We start from the raw sequence: 20,944 nt of genomic DNA, 5'->3' as shown, positions 1-20,944 counted from the left end.
GCCCAGGCCCTGGCTACAGGCGGGTCATGCTGCCCACGCTGCCGCTAAGCGGCTTCGCGCCGTCCTCAGAATGCAGGGGCAAGGCCGGACGCTTTCTCCACCCACCTGCATTTTGGGCACCCGCCTGTGGCTGCACAGAGCTCCTCTTTCCCTCCTGGGAAGTCAAAGCTACACTGCTCTGTTTCTAAAGGGGGGGGGGCTAAAGCACCAACACGCTTCCTCACTCACACCAACTAAGGGGAAGACAGGGGAGGGGGAGACAGGGGAGGGGGAGACAGTCCCAGGAGAGGGAGCAAGTTCTGGGCAGCCAACCTACTCTAGGGAGCCATTCCTAATGCTGGGCGGGAGAGGAAAGCATCAGACCTGCCCGTGCACTGAGAGGAGGCCACAGGGGCCTCGACGCGCTGAAGCGCTTCAGGCCTGGCACAGGGACACAGGCTGTGACACGCCCCGAGTACAGGGGGTCACGCTGGCCAGGGGCCAGCAGCAGGCAGAAAGCTGCCGGGGCTGGGGAAAAGCCCTGCCCTGATTACAGGGTAGCTGGGCTGGGGGCCGGGAGAGCTCCGTTTCCCCCCTCCGGTGCGGAGACAGGGGCTCTCACCCTCCTTTACAGGGTTGCCCCTCTCTCCGGGCAGCCAAAGGAGCACAAGGGCAAAAGGCCAACCACAGCAAAGACCCAGCCCTGCACGCAGGGAGGTCGCCCAGCGCAAAGCCGGCCGTGGCACCCTCAAGGTGCCCCGGCCTGGAAAAGCCCTTTGCCCAGAGGGCCCCTCGCGTCCCTCTTCGGCTCCAAGCTCCCTCTTGCCTCGCCGATCCACACTTGAGCTCGAAGACGCTGCCGCTCTTGCCTCATTGTCCCATGGCTTCTGCCAACGCACAAAGACACACTCAGGGCCTGAGAAGCTCCAGACCCTGTGCCTGCAGGGAGCCGCCACCACCCAGCCCCACAGACTGAACTTCAAATAACACAGCCGTAATTACTAGCATTTGGTTTTTTAGTATATTTGTTTTTGGTTCACTGTTTGTAATGATCCCTTCTTTATTCTATACACCCCTCAGTTGCCTCTACCATATTTCTAAATTAGATTTTTCCTGCCTTTCAGCATTGCTTTGTTACATTGAGCTTCATTTAATAGGGCTTTTTTGTAGCTTTAATATATTCAGTTGTCTTTGCTGATTGGGCATTAGTTCTTTATGCGGCTTTATGGTGTGTTAAATATTTGTGATTAAATTGCTTTTGAGTCATTTTTATTCTAATAAATTATATGAGTTTAGATGCAGAGATGTTGTTTGCAATCCTTTATTCAGTGGAAGAATATTCAAAAAATTCACTTACATCTATTAAAGTTTTTTGGCATTAACCAGTGACAAAGTCAGATGCTAGGATTGTATCACCCTTACCCAGGTTCCTCTCTGAGGAGTTTAGAAAGTAATAGGGCAGTAGTTTGCACGTCATGGCTCATTAGGAAGGCTTTTCTAAGAGATTTTGTCTGCAGCTCTCACTATGCCCAGCACAATACCCTTCTAAAGACTCCAAGGATTACACCTAGAAATGTCACCTCTTTCCGTTTTAAATTATCCCAGATTGTCTCTTAGAGATACTGCCACCTACTGCTGTGTTACAACAGACTCTCCCTCACATGTGCTCACTATTCCTTTCTAAATTACCCCAAATTCACTCATCCCAAAAGCACTAATTTGGTTCAGCTAGGTAACCTCAGGTTTTATGAGAAGAAAGTCACTTCGGTGCCCCCCAAAAGAGGGCCTCTGATTTTCCCTCCAAATCATCCCCTAGCTGTGTCCTATACATCACCTAAGATTTTATCCCAAAAAATTTTGTTCTCTCCCCCATATACTTTTTCACATTTTCCCTCCAAAAATCTTCTACAGATTAACACAGATTTTACTCCTCAAAAGTTCTATTACAGAGAAATTTCTTTTTTTACTTTCATACATTCCATTGCAGATTAATTGAGATTTCAAATGAAAAATGTTCCTTCAGGCCCTTTAAATTACCTCAGGGTTTATCACGAAATTTTCTCTGCCCCACCTCCCCAAAATACCTCAGACTTTTCCCTGAAAACAATTTTCTTCCCTAGAAATCTCCTGCAACTTTCTTGCAAAACAAAAATCTGCTCTACGACTCCCACGGATTACCGCAGCTTTTGTTCCCACACTACTCAATTTTATACAAAAACGTTTACTCCTTGAACCACAAGAGAAGCCAGGAAATTCCAGCATTGGTCCCCTTTGCTGTTCTTGCTGCCCCTAGGAGTTACCTCGTCACTACCCCTGAAAACCAACACCGCGCAGGCCGTCTGTCCGTTCCCCCTTGGTCGCACCCGAGGGCGGTTCGAGGGCGCCCCCCGGCCCGCGCATGGAAACCCGCCCGGCGATCCGCCGGGAGGGGCGGACCCACCGGCTTCGAGTTCCCGCCCTCAGGGCTGAGCGGCCCGGGGTGCCAGGCCGCCGGTGCGGGCGGACACAGCGGGTTCGAGTTCCCGCCTCTGCGGCTGACAGAAACGGCGGGGCAGGGCCCTCGCGCATGTGCAGGAATAGCGCCGTGCGGTGCCAATCAGAAGGCAGCGGCCCCACGAGGGTAACACGCCCACCCCGCCGACCCTTAGAGACAGACGTTCCTCAAGGCGCAACCCGATCCCCATCAGGAACTCTCCCGTACCCGCAGCAACACCCGGCAAACCCGCATCCCCCCCTCAGTGATCCTCGCACCCCCTCAGTAGCACGCACGGCATCTACCACCACCTCAGCTACATGCAGGGCACACCGCATTCCTCTCTCACGAGTTCCTCAGCCAGACCCGAGGTACCTGCCTCCGCCTCAAATCACCTTTGTGTCCCCTTAGCAACATGCAGGGCACACTCCACCCCTTCAGTAACCCGCATGCATTTTCAATAACACTCAGGGCATTTGCCATCCCTTCAAGTCACCCTCATTGCCTCTCAGAGAAACACGGGGCACCTGCCTCCCCTCAAATGACTCCCATATTCCCCCTCAGAGGAACACAAGCAGCGTCTGAATTCTAAGCAATATGCATCAAATGCTACACGTTATACTGCATCAAGTAATGGTAACAAGTAATACTGAACCCGCTAAGATTAAACCGAGATATTCAGGTGAAACAAGTAAAACGGCAAAGCCAGTGCCATAGCCAGCACCATCAAGACCAAAACGGCAAATTGTAATAGATTTTGCAAACTGCAAAACTAGAAACATAATAGACTGAAAAAAACCAAGAAGCACCAGACATGTTCTGAAGATAGAGGCAAAAAGTTCAAATGTAAGGAAGATGACGGTAGTCTTCTTCAAAAGACCACCAGTAGACTTTGGATCAGAAAAAACCTGACACAGGCAAGAAATCAACCAACTCTCATAGAACCATGACACAGCTTTACACAAATATGAGTATGCTAATGATACCTTGTAACTGGGACTTTGCATTTTAGAACCAAATTGAAGAGAAAACAATATTGAGTGAGGTTTGGCAGAGAGAATCACCTCACTCCCAGCTCTGAATATACAAACACCAGCTCTGTAGCCATCTGACTACAGAGTTTTGTTTTCTTGCCCAGCTTTGCGCTTCATATCTACTTCTCCTCAGGAAAACTCATGGTCCCCTCAGAGGAACACAGGGCACCTGCCTCCCCTCAAATGACTCCCATATTCACCCTCAGAGGAACACAAGCAGCGTCTGAATTCTAAGCAATACGTATCAAATGCTACACATTATATTGCATCAATTAATGGTAACAAATAATACTGAACCCGCTAAGATTAAACCAAGATGTGCAGGTGAAACAAAACAGAAAAGCCAGTGACATAGCAAGCACCATCAAGACCAAAACTGCAAATTGTAATAAATATTGCAAGCTGCAAAATTAGCTAAGAACAGAATAAACCGGAAAAAACCAAGCAAGAAGCACCAGACATTTCCTGAAGGGAGAGGTAAAACGTTCAAACATAAGGAAGATGACAGTAGTCTTCATCAAAAGACCACCAGTAGACTTAGCATCATACAGAAGAACGGTGTGACAGGGCTGTGAAATCAACAAACTCTCACAGAACCATGACAGAGCTTTACACAAATATGAGTATGCTAATGATACCTTGTAACTGGGACTTTGCATTTTAGAACCAAATTGAAGGGAAAACAATATTGAGTGAGGTTTGGCAGAGAGAATCACCTCACTCCCAGCTCTGAATATACAAACACCAGCTCTGTAGCCATCTGACTATAGAGTTTTGTTTTCTTGCCCAGCTCTGGGCTTCATATCTACCTCCCCTCAGGAACACTCATATTCCCTCAGGGACTCTCACATCCCCTCAGCATCACCTGGAGAGCCACCTTTCCCTCAGTATTCATTGTAGTCCTTACAGATTACCTCAGGCTTTCTTTCCAAAGTATTCCTTCAGTCTCTTGCAGATTTCTTTACATTTTACCCCCAAAAATGGTCCTTCTGGCCATTAAAAATTTCCTCAGGGGTTATCACAAAATTATTCCTGCCCCGCCTCCCCAAATTACCTCAGACTTTTCTCCAAAACCAATTTTCTTCCCAAGAGAAAGCTTTTTCTTCCAAAAATGTCCCCTACATGATTGCCATGGATTACTGTAGCTGTTGTTGCCACGCTCCTCTATTTTACCCCAAAATATTAATTCCGTGCTTGCTGTCCAGGTGATGCCAGGGAATTCCAGCAGTCCTCCCCCATCAAGTTCTTTTTCTCCCCTCTGACTTACCTCATCTCTTCCTCCCGCAAGCCGAAACACCGCGCAGATGCGTGAGGGCCGTCCGTTCCTCCTCTGCCTCAGCCCAGGGGCTGCCTGAGGGCGCCTCCCGGCCCGTGCGGGAAACCCCGTGCGGCGCCTCGCCGAGAGCGGCGGGCGCAGCGGCTTCGAGTTCCCGCCCTCAGGGCTGAGGGGAGCTGAGGGGGCAAGGGCGCCTTCCCAGGCTGGGACCGCGACCTGCGGTGCCCCTCAGCAACACCGCCCACATTCCCCCCTCAGTGATCCACGCACCCCCTTAGTCACCCTCACACCTCCTCATCATCACTAGGGTTACCTACATCTCTCCCTCGGGATTCATTCTGGGCCTTATAGGTTTCCTCAATTTTTTCCTTCCAAAATGTTCTATTGGATTGAGATTACCCCACATCTTCAATTCTTAATATCTTCATCTACATGTATTTACTACTTCTGATTTAAGCCGCAAAATGCCACCTAACGTTTACCTTTGGTTCCCTGACCTCCCTGGGATAGGTAGGATTGCAAAGATTGTTAGAAATTATATGTTCAATATGTAACACCCGGCAAACCCGCATCCCCCCCTCAGTGATCCTCGCACCCCCTCAGTAGCACGCACGGTATCTACCACCACCTCAGCTACATGCAGGGCACACCGCATTCCTCTCTCACGAGTTCCTCAGCCAGACCCGAGGTACCTGCCTCCGCCTCAAATCACCTTTGTGTCCCCTTGGCAACATGCAGGGCACACTCCACCCCTTCAGTAACCCGCATGCATTTTCAATAACACTCAGGGCGTTTGCCATCCCTTCAAGTCACCCTCATGGCCCCTCAGAGAAACACGGGGCACCTGCCTCTCCTCAAATGACTCCCATATTCCCCCTCAGAGGAACACAAGCAGCGTCTGAATTCTAAGCAATATGCATCAAATGCTACACGTTATACTGCATCAAGTAATGGTAACAAGTAATACTGAACCCGCTAAGATTAAACCGAGATATTCAGGTGAAACAAGTAAAACAGCAAAGCCAGTGCCATAGCCAGCACCATCAAGACCAAAACGGCAAATTGTAATAGATTTTGCAAACTGCAAAACTAGAAACATAATAGACTGAAAAAAACCAAGAAGCACCAGACATGTTCTGAAGATAGAGGCAAAAAGTTCAAATGTAAGGAAGATGACGGTAGTCTTCTTCAAAAGACCACCAGTAGACTTTGGATCAGAAAAAACCTGACACAGGCAAGAAATCAACCAACTCTCACAGAACCATGACACAGCTTTACACAAATATGAGTATGCTAATGATACCTTGTAACTGGGACTTTGCATTTTAGAACCAAATTGAAGGGAAAACAATATTGAGTGAGGTTTGGCAGAGAGAATCACCTCACTCCCAGCTCTGAATATACAAACACCAGCTCTGTAGCCATCTGACTACAGAGTTTTGTTTTCTTGCCCAGCCTTGTGCTTCATATCTACTTCTCCTCAGGAAAACTCATGGTCCCCTCAGAGGAACACAGGGCACCTGCCTCCCCTCAAATGACTCCCATATTCACCCTCAGAGGAACACAAGCAGCGTCTGAATTCTAAGCAATACGTATCAAATGCTACACATTATATTGCATCAATTAATGGTAACAAATAATACTGAACCCGCTAAGATTAAACCAAGATGTGCAGGTGAAACAAAACAGAAAAGCCAGTGACATAGCAAGCACCATCAAGACCAAAACTGCAAATTGTAATAAATATTGCAAGCTGCAAAATTAGCTAAGAACAGAATAAACCGGAAAAAACCAAGCAAGAAGCACCAGACATTTCCTGAAGGGAGAGGTAAAACGTTCAAACATAAGGAAGATGACAGTAGTCTTCATCAAAAGACCACCAGTAGACTTAGCATCATACAGAAGAACGGTGTGACAGGGCTGTGAAATCAACAAACTCTCACAGAACCATGACAGAGCTTTACACAAATATGAGTATGCTAATGATACCTTGTAACTGGGACTTTGCATTTTAGAACCAAATTGAAGGGAAAACAATATTGAGTGAGGTTTGGCAGAGAGAATCACCTCACTCCCAGCTCTGAATATACAAACACCAGCTCTGTAGCCATCTGACTATAGAGTTTTGTTTTCTTGCCCAGCTCTGGGCTTCATATCTACCTCCCCTCAGGAACACTCATATTCCCTCAGGGACTCTCACATCCCCTCAGCATCACCTGGAGAGCCACCTTTCCCTCAGTATTCATTGTGGTCCTTACAGATTACCTCAGGCTTTCTTTCCAAAGTATTCCTTCAGTCTCTTGCAGATTTCTTTACATTTTACCCCCAAAAATGGTCCTTCTGGCCATTAAAAATTTCCTCAGGGGTTATCACAAAATTATTCCTGCCCCGCCTCCCCAAATTACCTCAGACTTTTCTCCAAATCCAATTTTCTTCCCAAGAGAAAGCTTTTTCTTCCAAAAATGTCCCCTACATGATTGCCATGGATTACTGTAGCTGTTGTTGCCACGCTCCTCTATTTTACCCCAAAATATTAATTCCGTGCTTGCTGTCCAGGTGATGCCAGGGAATTCCAGCAGTCCTCCCCCATCAAGTTCTTTTTCTCCCCTCTGACTTACCTCATCTCTTCCTCCCGCAAGCCGAAACACCGCGCAGATGCGTGAGGGCCGTCCGTTCCTCCTCTGCCTCAGCCCAGGGGCTGCCTGAGGGCGCCTCCCGGCCCGTGCGGGAAACCCCGTGCGGCGCCTCGCCGAGAGCGGCGGGCACAGCGGCTTCGAGTTCCCGCCCTCAGGGCTGAGGGGAGCTGAGGGGGCAAGGGCGCCTTCCCAGGCTGGGACCGCGACCTGCGGTGCCGCTCAGCAACACCGCCCACATTCCCCCCTCAGCGATCCTCGCACCCCCTTAGTCACCCTCACACCTCCTCATCATCACTTCATCTCTCCCTCAGGATTCATTCTGGGCCTTATAGGTTTCCTCAATTTTTTCCTTCCAAAATGTTCTATTGTATTGAGATTACCCCACATCTTCAATTCTTAATATCTTCATCTACATGTATTTACTACTTCTGATTTAAGCTGGAAAATGCCACCTAACGTTTACCTTTGGTTCCCTGACCTCCCTGGGATAGGTAGGATTGCAAAGATTGTTAGAAATTATATGTTCAATATACAACACCCGGCAAACCCGCATCCCCCCCTCAGTGATCCTCGCACCCCCTCAGTAGCACGCACGGCATCTACCACCACCTCAGTTACATGCAGGGCACACCGCATTCCTCTCTCACGAGTTCCTCAGCCAGACCCGAGGTACCTGCCTCTGCCTCAAATCACCTTTGTGTCCCCTTGGCAACATGCAGGGCACACTCCACCCCTTCAGTAACCCGCATGCATTTTCAATAACACTCAGGGCATTTGCCATCCCTTCAAGTCACCCTCATGGCCCCTCAGAGAAACACGGGGCACCTGCCTCCCCTCAAATGACTCCCATATTCCCCCTCAGAGGAACACAAGCAGCGTCTGAATTCTAAGCAATATGCATCAAATGCTACACGTTATATTGTATCAAGTAATGGTAACAAGTAATACTGAACCCGCTAAGATTAAACCGAGATATTCAGGTGAAACAAGTAAAACGGCAAAGCCAGTGCCATAGCCAGCACCATCAAGACCAAAACGGCAAATTGTAATAGATTTTGCAAACTGCAAAACTAGAAACATAATAGACTGAAAAAAAACAAGAAGCACCAGACATGTTCTGAAGATAGAGGCAAAAAGTTCAAATGTAAGGAAGATGACGGTAGTCTTCTTCAAAAGACCACCAGTAGACTTTGGATCAGAAAAAACCTGACACAGGCAAGAAATCAACCAACTCTCACAGAACCATGACACAGCTTTACACAAATATGAGTATGCTAATGATACCTTGTAACTGGGACTTTGCATTTTAGAACCAAATTGAAGAGAAAACAATATTGAGTGAGGTTTGGCAGAGAGAATCACCTCACTCCCAGCTCTGAATATACAAACACCAGCTCTGTAGCCATCTGACTACAGAGTTTTGTTTTCTTGCCCAGCCTTGCGCTTCATATCTACTTCTCCTCAGGAAAACTCATGGTCCCCTCAGAGGAACACAGGGCACCTGCCTCCCCTCAAATGACTCCCATATTCACCCTCAGAGGAACACAAGCAGCGTCTGAATTCTAAGCAATACGTATCAAATGCTACACATTATATTGCATCAATTAATGGTAACAAATAATACTGAACCCGCTAAGATTAAACCAAGATGTGCAGGTGAAACAAAACAGAAAAGCCAGTGACATAGCAAGCACCATCAAGACCAAAACTGCAAATTGTAATAAATATTGCAAGCTGCAAAATTAGCTAAGAACAGAATAAACCGGAAAAAACCAAGCAAGAAGCACCAGACATTTCCTGAAGGGAGAGGTAAAACGTTCAAACATAAGGAAGATGACAGTAGTCTTCATCAAAAGACCACCAGTAGACTTAGCATCATACAGAAGAACGGTGTGACAGGGCTGTGAAATCAACAAACTCTCACAGAACCATGACAGAGCTTTACACAAATATGAGTATGCTAATGATACCTTGTAACTGGGACTTTGCATTTTAGAACCAAATTGAAGGGAAAACAATATTGAGTGAGGTTTGGCAGAGAGAATCACCTCACTCCCAGCTCTGAATATACAAACACCAGCTCTGTAGCCATCTGACTATAGAGTTTTGTTTTCTTGCCCAGCTCTGGGCTTCATATCTACCTCCCCTCAGGAACACTCATATTCCCTCAGGGACTCTCACATCCCCTCAGCATCACCTGGAGAGCCACCTTTCCCTCAGTATTCATTGTAGTCCTTACAGATTACCTCAGGCTTTCTTTCCAAAGTATTCCTTCAGTCTCTTGCAGATTTCTTTACATTTTACCCCCAAAAATGGTCCTTCTGGCCATTAAAAATTTCCTCAGGGGTTATCACAAAATTATTCCTGCCCCGCCTCCCCAAATTATCTCAGACTTTTCTCCAAATCCAATTTTCTCCCCAAGAGAAAGCTTTTTCTTCCAAAAATGTCCCCTACATGATTGCCATGGATTACTGTAGCTGTTGTTGCCACGCTCCTCTATTTTACCCCAAAATATTAATTCCGTGCTAGCTGTCCAGGTGATGCCAGGGAATTCCAGCAGTCCTCCCCCATCAAGTTCTTTTTCTCCCCTCTGACTTACCTCATCTCTTCCTCCCGCAAGCCGAAACACCGCGCAGATGCGTGAGGGCCGTCCGTTCCTCCTCTGCCTCAGCCCAGGGGCTGCCTGAGGGCGCCTCCCGGCCCGTGCGGGAAACCCCGTGCGGCGCCTCGCCGAGAGCGGCGGGCACAGCGGCTTCGAGTTCCCGCCCTCAGGGCTGAGGGGAGCTGTGGGGGCAAGGGCGCCTTCCCAGGCTGGGACCGCGCCCTGCGGTGCCGCTCAGCAACACCGCCCACATTCCCCCCTCAGCGATCCTCGCACCCCCTTAGTCACCCTCACACCTCCTCATCATCACTTCATCTCTCCCTCAGGATTCATTCTGGGCCTTATAGGTTTCCTCAATTTTTTCCTTCCAAAATGTTCTATTGTATTGAGATTACCCCACATCTTCAATTCTTAATATCTTCATCTACATGTATTTACTACTTCTGATTTAAGCTGGAAAATGCCACCTAACGTTTACCTTTGGTTCCCTGACCTCCCTGGGATAGGTAGGATTGCAAAGATGGTTAGAAATTATATGTTCAATATGCAACACCCGGCAAACCCGCATCCCCCCCTCAGTGATCCTCGCACCCCCTCAGTAGCACGCACGGCATCTACCACCACCTCAGTTACATGCAGGGCACACCGCATTCCTCTCTCACGAGTTCCTCAGCCAGACACGAGGTACCTGCCTCCGCCTCAAATCACCTTTGTGTCCCCTTGGCAACATGCAGGGCACACTCCACCCCTTCAGTAACCCGCATGCATTTTCAATAACACTCAGGGCATTTGCCATCCCTTCAAGTCACCCTCATGGCCCCTCAGAGAAACACGGGGCACCTGCCTCCCCTCAAATGACTCCCATATTCCCCCTCAGAGGAACACAAGCAGCGTCTGAATTCTAAGCAATATGCATCAAATGCTACACGTTATATTGTATCAAGTAATGGTAACAAGTAATACTGAACCCGCTAAGATTAAACCGAGATATTCAGGTGAAACAAGTAAAACGGCAAAGCCAGTGCCATAGCCAGCACCATCAAGACCAAAACGGCAAATTGTAATAGATTTTGCAAACTGCAAAACTAGAAACATAATAGACTGAAAAAAAACAAGAAGCACCAGACATGTTCTGAAGATAGAGGCAAAAAGTTCAAATGTAAGGAAGATGACGGTAGTCTTCTTCAAAAGACCACCAGTAGACTTTGGATCAGAAAAAACCTGACACAGGCAAGAAATCAACCAACTCTCACAGAACCATGACACAGCTTTACACAAATATGAGTATGCTAATGATACCTTGTAACTGGGACTTTGCATTTTAGAACCAAATTGAAGAGAAAACAATATTGAGTGAGGTTTGGCAGAGAGAATCACCTCACTCCCAGCTCTGAATATACAAACACCAGCTCTGTAGCCATCTGACTACAGAGTTTTGTTTTCTTGCCCAGCTCTGGGCTTCATATCTACCTCCCCTCAGGAACACTCATATTCCCTCAGGGACTCTCACATCCCCTCAGCATCACCTGGAGAGCCACCTTTCCCTCAGTATTCATTGTGGTCCTTACAGATTACCTCAGGCTTTCTTTCCAAAGTATTCCTTCAGTCTCTTGCAGATTTCTTTACATTTTACCCCCAAAAATGGTCCTTCTGGCCATTAAAAATTTCCTCAGGGGTTATCACAAAATTATTCCTGCCCCGCCTCCCCAAATTATCTCAGACTTTTCTCCAAATCCAATTTTCTCCCCAAGAGAAAGCTTTTTCTTCCAAAAATGTCCCCTACATGATTGCCATGGATTACTGTAGCTGTTGTTGCCACGCTCCTCTATTTTACCCCAAAATATTAATTCCGTGCTTGCTGTCCAGGTGATGCCAGGGAATTCCAGCAGTCCTCCCCCATCAAGTTCTTTTTCTCCCCTCTGACTTACCTCATCTCTTCCTCCCGCAAGCCGAAACACCGCGCAGATGCGTGAGGGCCGTCCGTTCCTCCTCTGCCTCAGCCCAGGGGCTGCCTGAGGGCGCCTCCCGGCCCGTGCGGGAAACCCCGTGCGGCGCCTCGCCGAGAGCGGCGGGCACAGCGGCTTCGAGTTCCCGCCCTCAGGGCTGAGGGGAGCTGAGGGGGCAAGGGCGCCTTCCCAGGCTGGGACCGCGCCCTGCGGTGCCGCTCAGCAACACCGCCCACATTCCCCCCCTCAGTGATCCACGCACCCCCTTAGTCACCCTCACACCTCCTCATCATCACTAGGGTTACCTACATCTCTCCCTCGGGATTCATTCTGGGCCTTACAGGTTTCCTCAATTTTTTCCTTCCAAAATGTTCTATTGTATTGAGATTACCCCACATCTTCAATTCTTAATATCTTCATCTACATGTATTTACTACTTCTGATTTAAGCCGCAAAATGCCACCTAATGTTTACCTTTGGTTCCCTGACCTCCCTGGGATAGGTAGGATTGCAAAGATGGTTAGAAATTACATGTTCAATATGCTGCCAGTCCTTGAGAGGGCTCAGATTAATGCCCAAAATGTTTCTTCATGTAGAGGGACCTTGCGTAAATAGTAAAAAATTGTTGGACTTCCCTATAAATGAAAGGAAGTGTAAGAATATAAATATTAAAAAATACCTTCATTTAAAAGCATCCCATATGCAACTGTACTCTTAGTGTGAAAAATTATTTTCTTAGAATATTGATTAAAGTTAGTAAAACCTTAGGTCTCATATTTGTAAACTGTAATCTAGCTCCGGGAAGTTATGTACTTGAAAACTGCTCTAATTCTAAGGGAAAAATGTGTTCCAATGAATTGATGAGTATCTCTGTAGTACAGATCCAATACCACTTCACCTGGTGTCTCTTTATTTGGGATACCACAGTGTCATCATAGTCCTGGCTTTTGTAATAACTTTTATTATTACAGTGGTCAGAAAATGAAATTTGCTCAAATGGGAAGATTTCCTTTGATGGTGCACTCAAAGTAGTTTGCTCCCAGTCTTTATGCAGCTGGCTTTGTGGAGCCACTAAGTGTCCAGAGCTGTCTCACTTGCTGAACAGGTTATGAAACATGAAAGATATTCCATATCTGGGAATACTTAAGCACAACGGTTACTGCGCCCATACATAGTTTCTCTTGTGTCTGGAGCTGAGAACTGAGCCTTTTGATGGAGAACCAGATGTGAAGGTTTTATTTCCTTATCAACTCCATGATTTGTGTGTGGTCAATCTTTTGGGCAAGGTATTATCAACATGAACTGGTTTTGACTGGATTTCTGTTGGATAAAAACCATTAGACAGACAAACCTGCATCCAAGTATTATAAAATTCTTGGAAATATCTTAGGGCATGGGAATGACTTCAGTCCTTCTGTGAACTTGTGCTTGTACTCTGAAAAGGTGCCTCAGCATTTTCTGCACATTGCTGGGGAACAGAACCCTTGAAATGGTTGGAATTGTGCCTCTGAGTTCAGTACAGGTCTCCTCCTCTAAATAGCATGCTTTATGTTCTGAAAACTTAACACTGTTGTAGTCAGCCTAGTGCATCCCAAAACAAGTCCCTGTAAATTACAGAGTATAAAAGCTGTAATTTCCCCTACTCTCTGTTGGCAAAGGGTAATTAATACATAACATCATTTTAATGGAATCTCCTGCTCTATTTCTTGGTGTGGAGGAAATACGTAGAAAGTATCAAAGTGGCTAAATATTTTTCCTAGGATATTCATATGGATGTTTAAATTGATTTTTCATTTGATTTAACACAAATACTTTACAATCCCGGGGGAAATTATTTTGCTTCGTATTTTCAGTATTCCTGTCTTTCAAAGACTAATTTATTATATGCAGCTGTTCCAAGGTGGAGATGAAAAAGGAATGAAAGGAGAATAAAAAAACTAAACTTCGGTAAGAGTCTCTCTTCAGGAAGAGAGAAAAATCCCAAAACCCGTGGAGTATCATAGGACTTAGCCAAGTCTTCTCTACTGCCCACTAGGCTAAGTTACAGCTGTTCTGTATGCTTGACTCATCTGAGAAACATTTGTATTTGAATAATTTTCACATTATTTATAAATTCTTCTCAGAAAAAAATCCCATTTTAGTTGCCTATGTCAAAATACCATTTCATCGCAGCATCCTCAGCTCTGTACAACTTCAAATGAGAGCAGAGTCTAACTTAGTGAGGATATTACACAGATCTTTATCAGACTTTTTGGGGTGAGAGCTGTTGCCGTTAGGGATTACATCACTGTTTTAGGCAAATTGTCCCAGATTTGCTGCTCATGAAGAATATGAATCTTTTTAGAAGAATACGAGAAGGTATTCTTTAGAAATCATTGTGAACTGACAGACAACGATTATTTCTAAATGTAGGTTTCATGTAACTTGCAGCTCCTGAAGTGGAGCAAAGCCGGGAAATTAAATGAAAAAGTCCCATTTTAGTAGGCAGGAAAAAGCTGAACAGTAAATCACTGCTCTCACTGCAACTTGGGGTGAAGAACTTGCCTTTTTTTAGTGGAGGGGGGAAAAATATGTTTAAAAAAGGTTTCACTTATCCTTTTATATCACTAACTGAAATTTTTCTAATATATAAACCTAATCAGGTTTTGCAAGGATAAAGCTGAACAGATGCTTAAGAAATGAGAATTTTCTCTGCATGACAGTGAAAGACAGTCCTTAAAATCACTGGTATGTATGAATGGTTTTCTTGGAGTTGAAATCTTATGTAAGGGTATTAAAATTCAGAGGACTGTACGTGCAAGGACCCAATTCATTCAAGCCCTGCTATAGCTTGCAGTACTGTGCCTACAAGCACATTCTCCTTTCTTAGCATTTACCATCTGTTAGAAATGACCCGAGAAGCCATAATGTGATGTATGCAAATTTATAAATAAAGCACAAGACTCCCAAATCTGAATATAAATATTGTTCTCAATTATGCACCAAGAAGATCTGTTCTTCACGGAGTCCCTTCAGTGACTGTGCCGTGACTGTCCAGACTATACCAAAATCATAGTGAATGCTGATGACTTCTAGTTAACAAAAACTACTAATTTTTTTTTTCAGATAATTATCTTACTCTAGTTACAAATCTTATGAGAGTAACAGCTTCCACAAACTAAGCACAACTAGTCCTTTTTAAAGAACATAAGACTTTTCTAATGAAGGACCATGTTAAATAGTCTTTTGTGTTAGGAAGAGGAGCTGTACAGAAATGGAAATCCTTAGTGTTACTGTGTTTTTAGACTCTCACAGCTATATTCCTAGAAGACATTTGTACTTCCAAGTATTTCAGAGTCAGCAGTGTGATAGTTCAGATAATATATTTCATGGAATGTATTTTAGTTGCTTATTTACAGGCACATGCACTCACTAGGTCTGGTCAAAGTTTTTTAAACATGGGTAATTTTTCCTTATTTTTTTCCCAGTGTTTTGACCAGCTTGAGATGCTAATTAAGCTTTTGGTGGATTGGAACAGAAAATAGGTAACTAAAAATTGTATGCTATAGAAATGTAGGGCAGCAGAGAAGAATGTGTAAGATCTGCAAAAATTATGGCTTGTAGGTGGAAAAGGAGAGTGGGAGGGAAGGGGGAAAAATGAAGAAAAAGAAAGGACAGATTTATCATGTGTGTTATTAAGAGAAGAAATAAATAATATAATCTGTCTGCAGAAGTTATGTGATTCATTGTGATTTTTTTTGGCTATACATAATAATACTTCACTATCTTTCCTGAGTAGGTACAACTACACATAAATGCTAGTTCTAACTTTGACGTGGCTGTAATAAAAACAAAATTAAATCCAGCCTTTATGACAACATTTGGTTTTGGAATCCTGGAGAGATGAATTCCATGGGCTAAAATCATTTTTTGAGAAGCAATGTGACCAAAATTAGTGAGGTGCCTTAGTACTATTGAATGTTTGTAACCTTCAGTACTGAGACATCTGGCCCTCATTACACACAGGGCAATTAGCATAACTTATTATTAGTGAAATTAGCATACCTTATTATTAGTGAAATCAGTGATGCCTGGGAGATTTACAGGGGTGTTTAACAGGTTTCACAATCTGAGCATTCAATGTCATTTATCCTTAAGGTGCTTGAAGAGTGATGAAGAAATTAGTGCACTGTTTGGAGCTACACTTCTTTTGTACATTCTACATTTACAGTTATTAATTCCAGCTGAATTCTTGTCAGCAGATATAAAAGCAGATCTATCAGATAGCAAAAGAAATACCTCTGTAGCTATTTCAATTATGATATAGAACTCAGAGGATAATAGCCTTGATGAATTTCCTGCTTAATGAAGTAACATTCCTGTCAGATGGGTAATTGCTGCAGCAGGGCTCTGTTCAAAGAGATTTCTTCTATCTGCTCTCATTCCACTCTCACTGCTGTGATACCTCACCTTCTTGAAGTTTAGGATGCTACTTTCCTTTTGTGAGCTGCAGTATTAATGAGGGCAATTGCTGTTATATTGCAGGTATGCTCTGTGTGATCCCCGCTGAAGACAATGGGGCTGTAGGCAGAGAGTTTGTTGAAAAGCACTCACAGTTAAATGAAGAGGCTGATCTTGCATATAGTGAGATTAAAGACAGAATCTCCACTGTATTTGGTGGGAGCAGGGCAGGAAAGAGTCAGTGACATAAAATAAGTCTTAAACCAGGAATCTGAGGTTCTGAGAGCACTGGCCCAGCAGAATTTCTCTGGTTTTGTACTTGTACTAAGTAAATATCATTATTGCCTAGTGTGTAACAGGAGCCCTCCTACTAGCAAAGTTCAGTGACCTCTCCACTGGGGAACTGATACAGTTCCTCATTAGTTAAAGCTGAAATGAGAACCAGCATAAAGTAACAGGACAGATTTTGGAAAAAGAAATCCCAAAAATCAAACTAAACCCCAAACTTATGCCAATATTCCTACTTTTGTCAGTCTTCTGCTATCAGGCTTCAAGCTGCATCAGACGTCTGGTCTGAACTGAGTCCCCACACTGATGGTCTTGGGAACTGTGAAGAAAAATGGTGGCCAACATGAGCCATGGGTCTGCTCAAAGGAACTGAGAAGAAGAGAACATGGATTTTAGTTTTTCTCTGATTTTCCTGGTTGCTTCTATCAGCCTGCGAGCAACTACCATACCTTAGAGAATAGCTGCTGGCCCATATTGCTGCCTTTGCAATGAAAGCAACTGTGCAGGTGAATGCTTAGCCCATGTGTTACATTGTAGCAGTGCACACAGATGAATATTAAGAAAGCATTGGCTTTTTTTGTAATTCAGAGTGATTTCCTATCAGCTTCCATAATGAAGTAAATGTGGGTGCCAGAGACCTATAAAGACCTCTGGGTTATAGTCAGTATTCATGTTAAAATATCATGATTAAAGCAGAACAGAGGATGTCTATATTCTTTGAACACCTACATATTTATCTATATACATGTCTATACAGGTGATAAAGCACAGGGAACAGATTATAAACATTCTGCATTGCTGTCACCCTTGGAAATCACATTATGCTTTGGCTGATATCGTTTGTTCACTTTCCTCTTACACTCTTTCCCAGTATGTTCTGGGCAGCCACATCTTTAGGCAAACACTGGCAGAATTTATTGAGCTGAATCGGCTCCATAATAAAGGTATTTCTATGGAATATTTCCAACTGGATGTTAGAAATATAGAGGTCATTGACATTTACATAAGCAAATCATATTCGTTCAACAGACAGGTGAGGGTTAATCTTTTTGTGCAGTTAGATTTAATCCAGTGGAGATTTTGCTCAGAACAGAAGAGAAAATTGAAGTGCATTCCAAGAAAATGAGTTCCCTTCTTTTCCTTTTTTTTTAAATTCAAATTGCTTCATACTTGTAGAATATGATGTTATAGCCAATTCCAATGACCTTTAATCGCATGAGGAGCTTTGTTTGATTACACATCTAAAGAGACAATGCCAATTTCCCTTTGATTCAATTGCTCGCTGCAGTAACACTTGGGCTTGTGAATCATGAGCTGGATCTCTGCAATTTACCATGGTTTTAGTAATTTCACTGATGATGAGGACAATGTGTTCTACAATTTGAAGAAAGAACACCACTATGTGCTTTAATACTGTGTGCATTATAGATGATGTAGGGACCTTAGCTCGTTTTTCCTCCAGGATCATCTGCCTCAACACTCATCTCCACAGCAGCACTAGTTCTCTGGAATCCTCTGGAGGCTTATCCTAGTAGAAATTGTGGTTTCCACAGTTATGAGCATCATGGCAATGTGAAAGAGTGATTTCCCTCCTTTTCTGGGCCTTTTCCTATTAGCCTCGCAAGAAAAAACAGAAGTCTGGTCACTGCAGAATATAAAAAAAGTAAGGAACCTGTGTTTAAATGATCTTTAAAGAAACTGTGATTAATAAACATGAATTTTCATGATCAAAATACATACTACAGAATGTCATTAAGGGAGACTGGATAGCAAAAAACAACAACAACAAAAAAGGCCATAAATGTGCAAGTAATTCAGTTTTCTCTTCATCTGCCCCTTGTTTAATTCTGTCAATCATTGCGTGCTCTGTATTTCCATTTCAATGCATTATTTAATGAATAAAGGGAGTTCGTGGGAAGGCATGAAGATAATTTGATTTGGACAGACATAAAAATTTCTGTAAACATCTGGTTCTGTTTAAGAGGGTTTTTAAAGCTTTTAATATGAGATGCTATTAGAAGACAGCAAATGAACGCTAAGTGTTCTCACTGTGTAAGAAGGGTAATTTTGCCCTCCTGGAAGTTTGCATACAAGTGTACTTTAGTCAAGTTTGTAGATAGGTTTTGCAAAGATAACCTTGCATTAGCTAGTGTGAGTGAGAGGATTTGCAAGAACAACAGTTAAAGTCATTAAAGACCTCACTGGAAAAGACGTTCAAAAGATGATAAAGCCCAACTGGATACATTTCAACCAGCTGGATTTCAGTAATTGAATGAACATAGTTGAACAAGTAGTTAGTGATGAAAAGAGTGTAGAGAATAAAAATGGAGACAATGAAAAATTCATGTCACATTGGTCTCATCTTTTTCTCATTTGGACAGGACTCAGTAGATAACTTGGAGGATTGCCTGTGTCTTTGATAGTCTCATATTAAGTGATATGCTCATATGATAACAATGAAGAGTATGTTTTTAGCACAATTCATTATTAAGAGCACGTTTTTTATTGTCTTGAAACACTTCAATCACATTTTTTATCCAGTAAAAAGAAATGCTCCAAAAGATATAAATGGGATTAGTGTCACATCTGCAAGTAAATGCACTTGATTTAGAGATTATATTGAGTAATTGCAAGTTTAAAAGTGTTCATTCGGAGAGGAAATAACATAGTCCAAGAATGAAAATGATGCTTTTGGACCCTACTGCTCAGGACTTCCTATTTTGCAGGTCAGCTGCTGTTGATGAATGCTGAGCAGGGTGTAGTCAAGGCTGTCTTTCCTATAAGGGTTACCCTTGGGTCAGGTTTTCATTTTAGAACAGAAACTCTAAATATATCAAAATAGACTAAAGACAGCCAAATTCCTCTCATTTTCAAAGCAAGGACCTCAGAAAGGTACGTGAGGCTTGAGTAAGCATTTTGAGACAACTTTAGGTATGTGAAGTGTAGATAACATTCAGTACAAATCTGAACAAAGCTCAGTAAGGGGTTGAGCTTAGAGAAGGGACATTTTAAAATCTATTTTACCCTTAGGACTACTGTTAGCTTGCTGCTTGCTTTTTCTGAAGAATCTCCCCTCAGACTTGCTGGTTTGTGCCTCTGTCTTATATTTCATGTATCTGGTAGAGTTCCACCTAGATCAAAGGACAGGATTGCAGACAAAACAGATTTGTTTAACATTTATTTTTAAACAGCCACTGTAAATAAGATTGTTTGTGAAAAGAATACTCAGAAAAAATGTTTAGATTTTTCTTCAAGTTTAGGTGCACCTTCATCCTTTCTCTAAATGGCCTACCAGTCTTCCTCTTTCACACAGACTTTCGGACACAATTGCTTCTTTGATCAATTCTCATCCTCCTGAGGTGTTTCATTTAGAATTAATTAAAATCTAAAAGTGGCCTAAATGCAGGTCCAGCTTTTTGATTCATTTATGCTGGTGAAATTGCACTTCAGGAATAAACAGCTGCTTTCTGCTTAGCTAGATGGAAAATGTAGGACTAGGGTTTTGCTGTTCAAGTACACTCTTGGTCATATGTACTTAGCACTTCCTCATCTGTTTTAATTCAGGTTTTCTTTAATGGTTACTCAAAACCTGAAGTGCCAAATCATGACTTTGTCACACAATCCAGTAATTTGGCAAGAAAACACTGCAACGGCTGTTAGAATTCTGAGCTGAGAAGAACGCTCAAAATCAAAGAACAATGGTAAAAGACAAAAGAGAACTTGTATTCCAAGCCTCAAAATGTTGATACATTATAACTTTCTTCCCTTAACAAGGACATCCTGTGTTTTCAGAGTGCTTGCACAATACAGCAACAACATCTTTCACTGGGGAGAAAAGGATTCTGTATGCCACTGGTACTGAGAGCCCTGAGAGCAATACATTTGTAACACAAGAAACATTTGATAAGATAAATAACCTAGCTTAGTCTATTTAAATTTTACAATCATGAATACTGGGAACAGCACTTTTTTGCATTTAGAGGTACGGCCAGAGGGAGAACACAGACAGTACAGTTTGCCTAATTCATAACATGACAGATTTTAGACCCAATTTGGCTCACAATGATAAATCTTCCAGGGACAGTTTGAGATATGTCTCTGTTCTCCACCTCACCTTCTGATGGAGGTTACTGAACTTGAAGCAGAAAAAGAGGGATGAGGATCATGTGTCTTAACTCCCAGTACAAAACAAATTTCATGGTCTGGAAGGCAGAGATTCAGCCACATAGTCCCTTCTGCTGCGTTTGCACTGGGAACAGTAATGGTCATG

At 43.6% G+C, this 20,944-nt stretch overlaps 1 long non-coding RNA gene across 1 annotated transcript in view; it reads right to left on the bottom strand.

Moving 5' to 3' along the window:
• Positions 1 to 794: 794 nt before the first annotated feature.
• The window catches only part of LOC132329556 (uncharacterized), a 28,418-nt gene continuing 8,268 nt past the window's right edge, over positions 795 to 20,944 (bottom strand). The window contains exons 4-6 of the long non-coding RNA XR_009487098.1: positions 19,699 to 19,805; positions 16,911 to 16,993; positions 795 to 866 (exon numbers count right to left, since the gene is read on the bottom strand). This is a non-coding gene — a long non-coding RNA (uncharacterized LOC132329556). The remainder of the gene's footprint in view (positions 867 to 16,910; positions 16,994 to 19,698; positions 19,806 to 20,944) is intronic.

This window comes from Haemorhous mexicanus, chromosome 7 (genome assembly GCF_027477595.1).
Source record: "Haemorhous mexicanus isolate bHaeMex1 chromosome 7, bHaeMex1.pri, whole genome shotgun sequence".
Classification (NCBI taxonomy): Eukaryota; Metazoa; Chordata; class Aves; order Passeriformes; family Fringillidae; genus Haemorhous; species Haemorhous mexicanus.
This window is presented reverse-complemented; position numbering and strand designations above follow the sequence as displayed.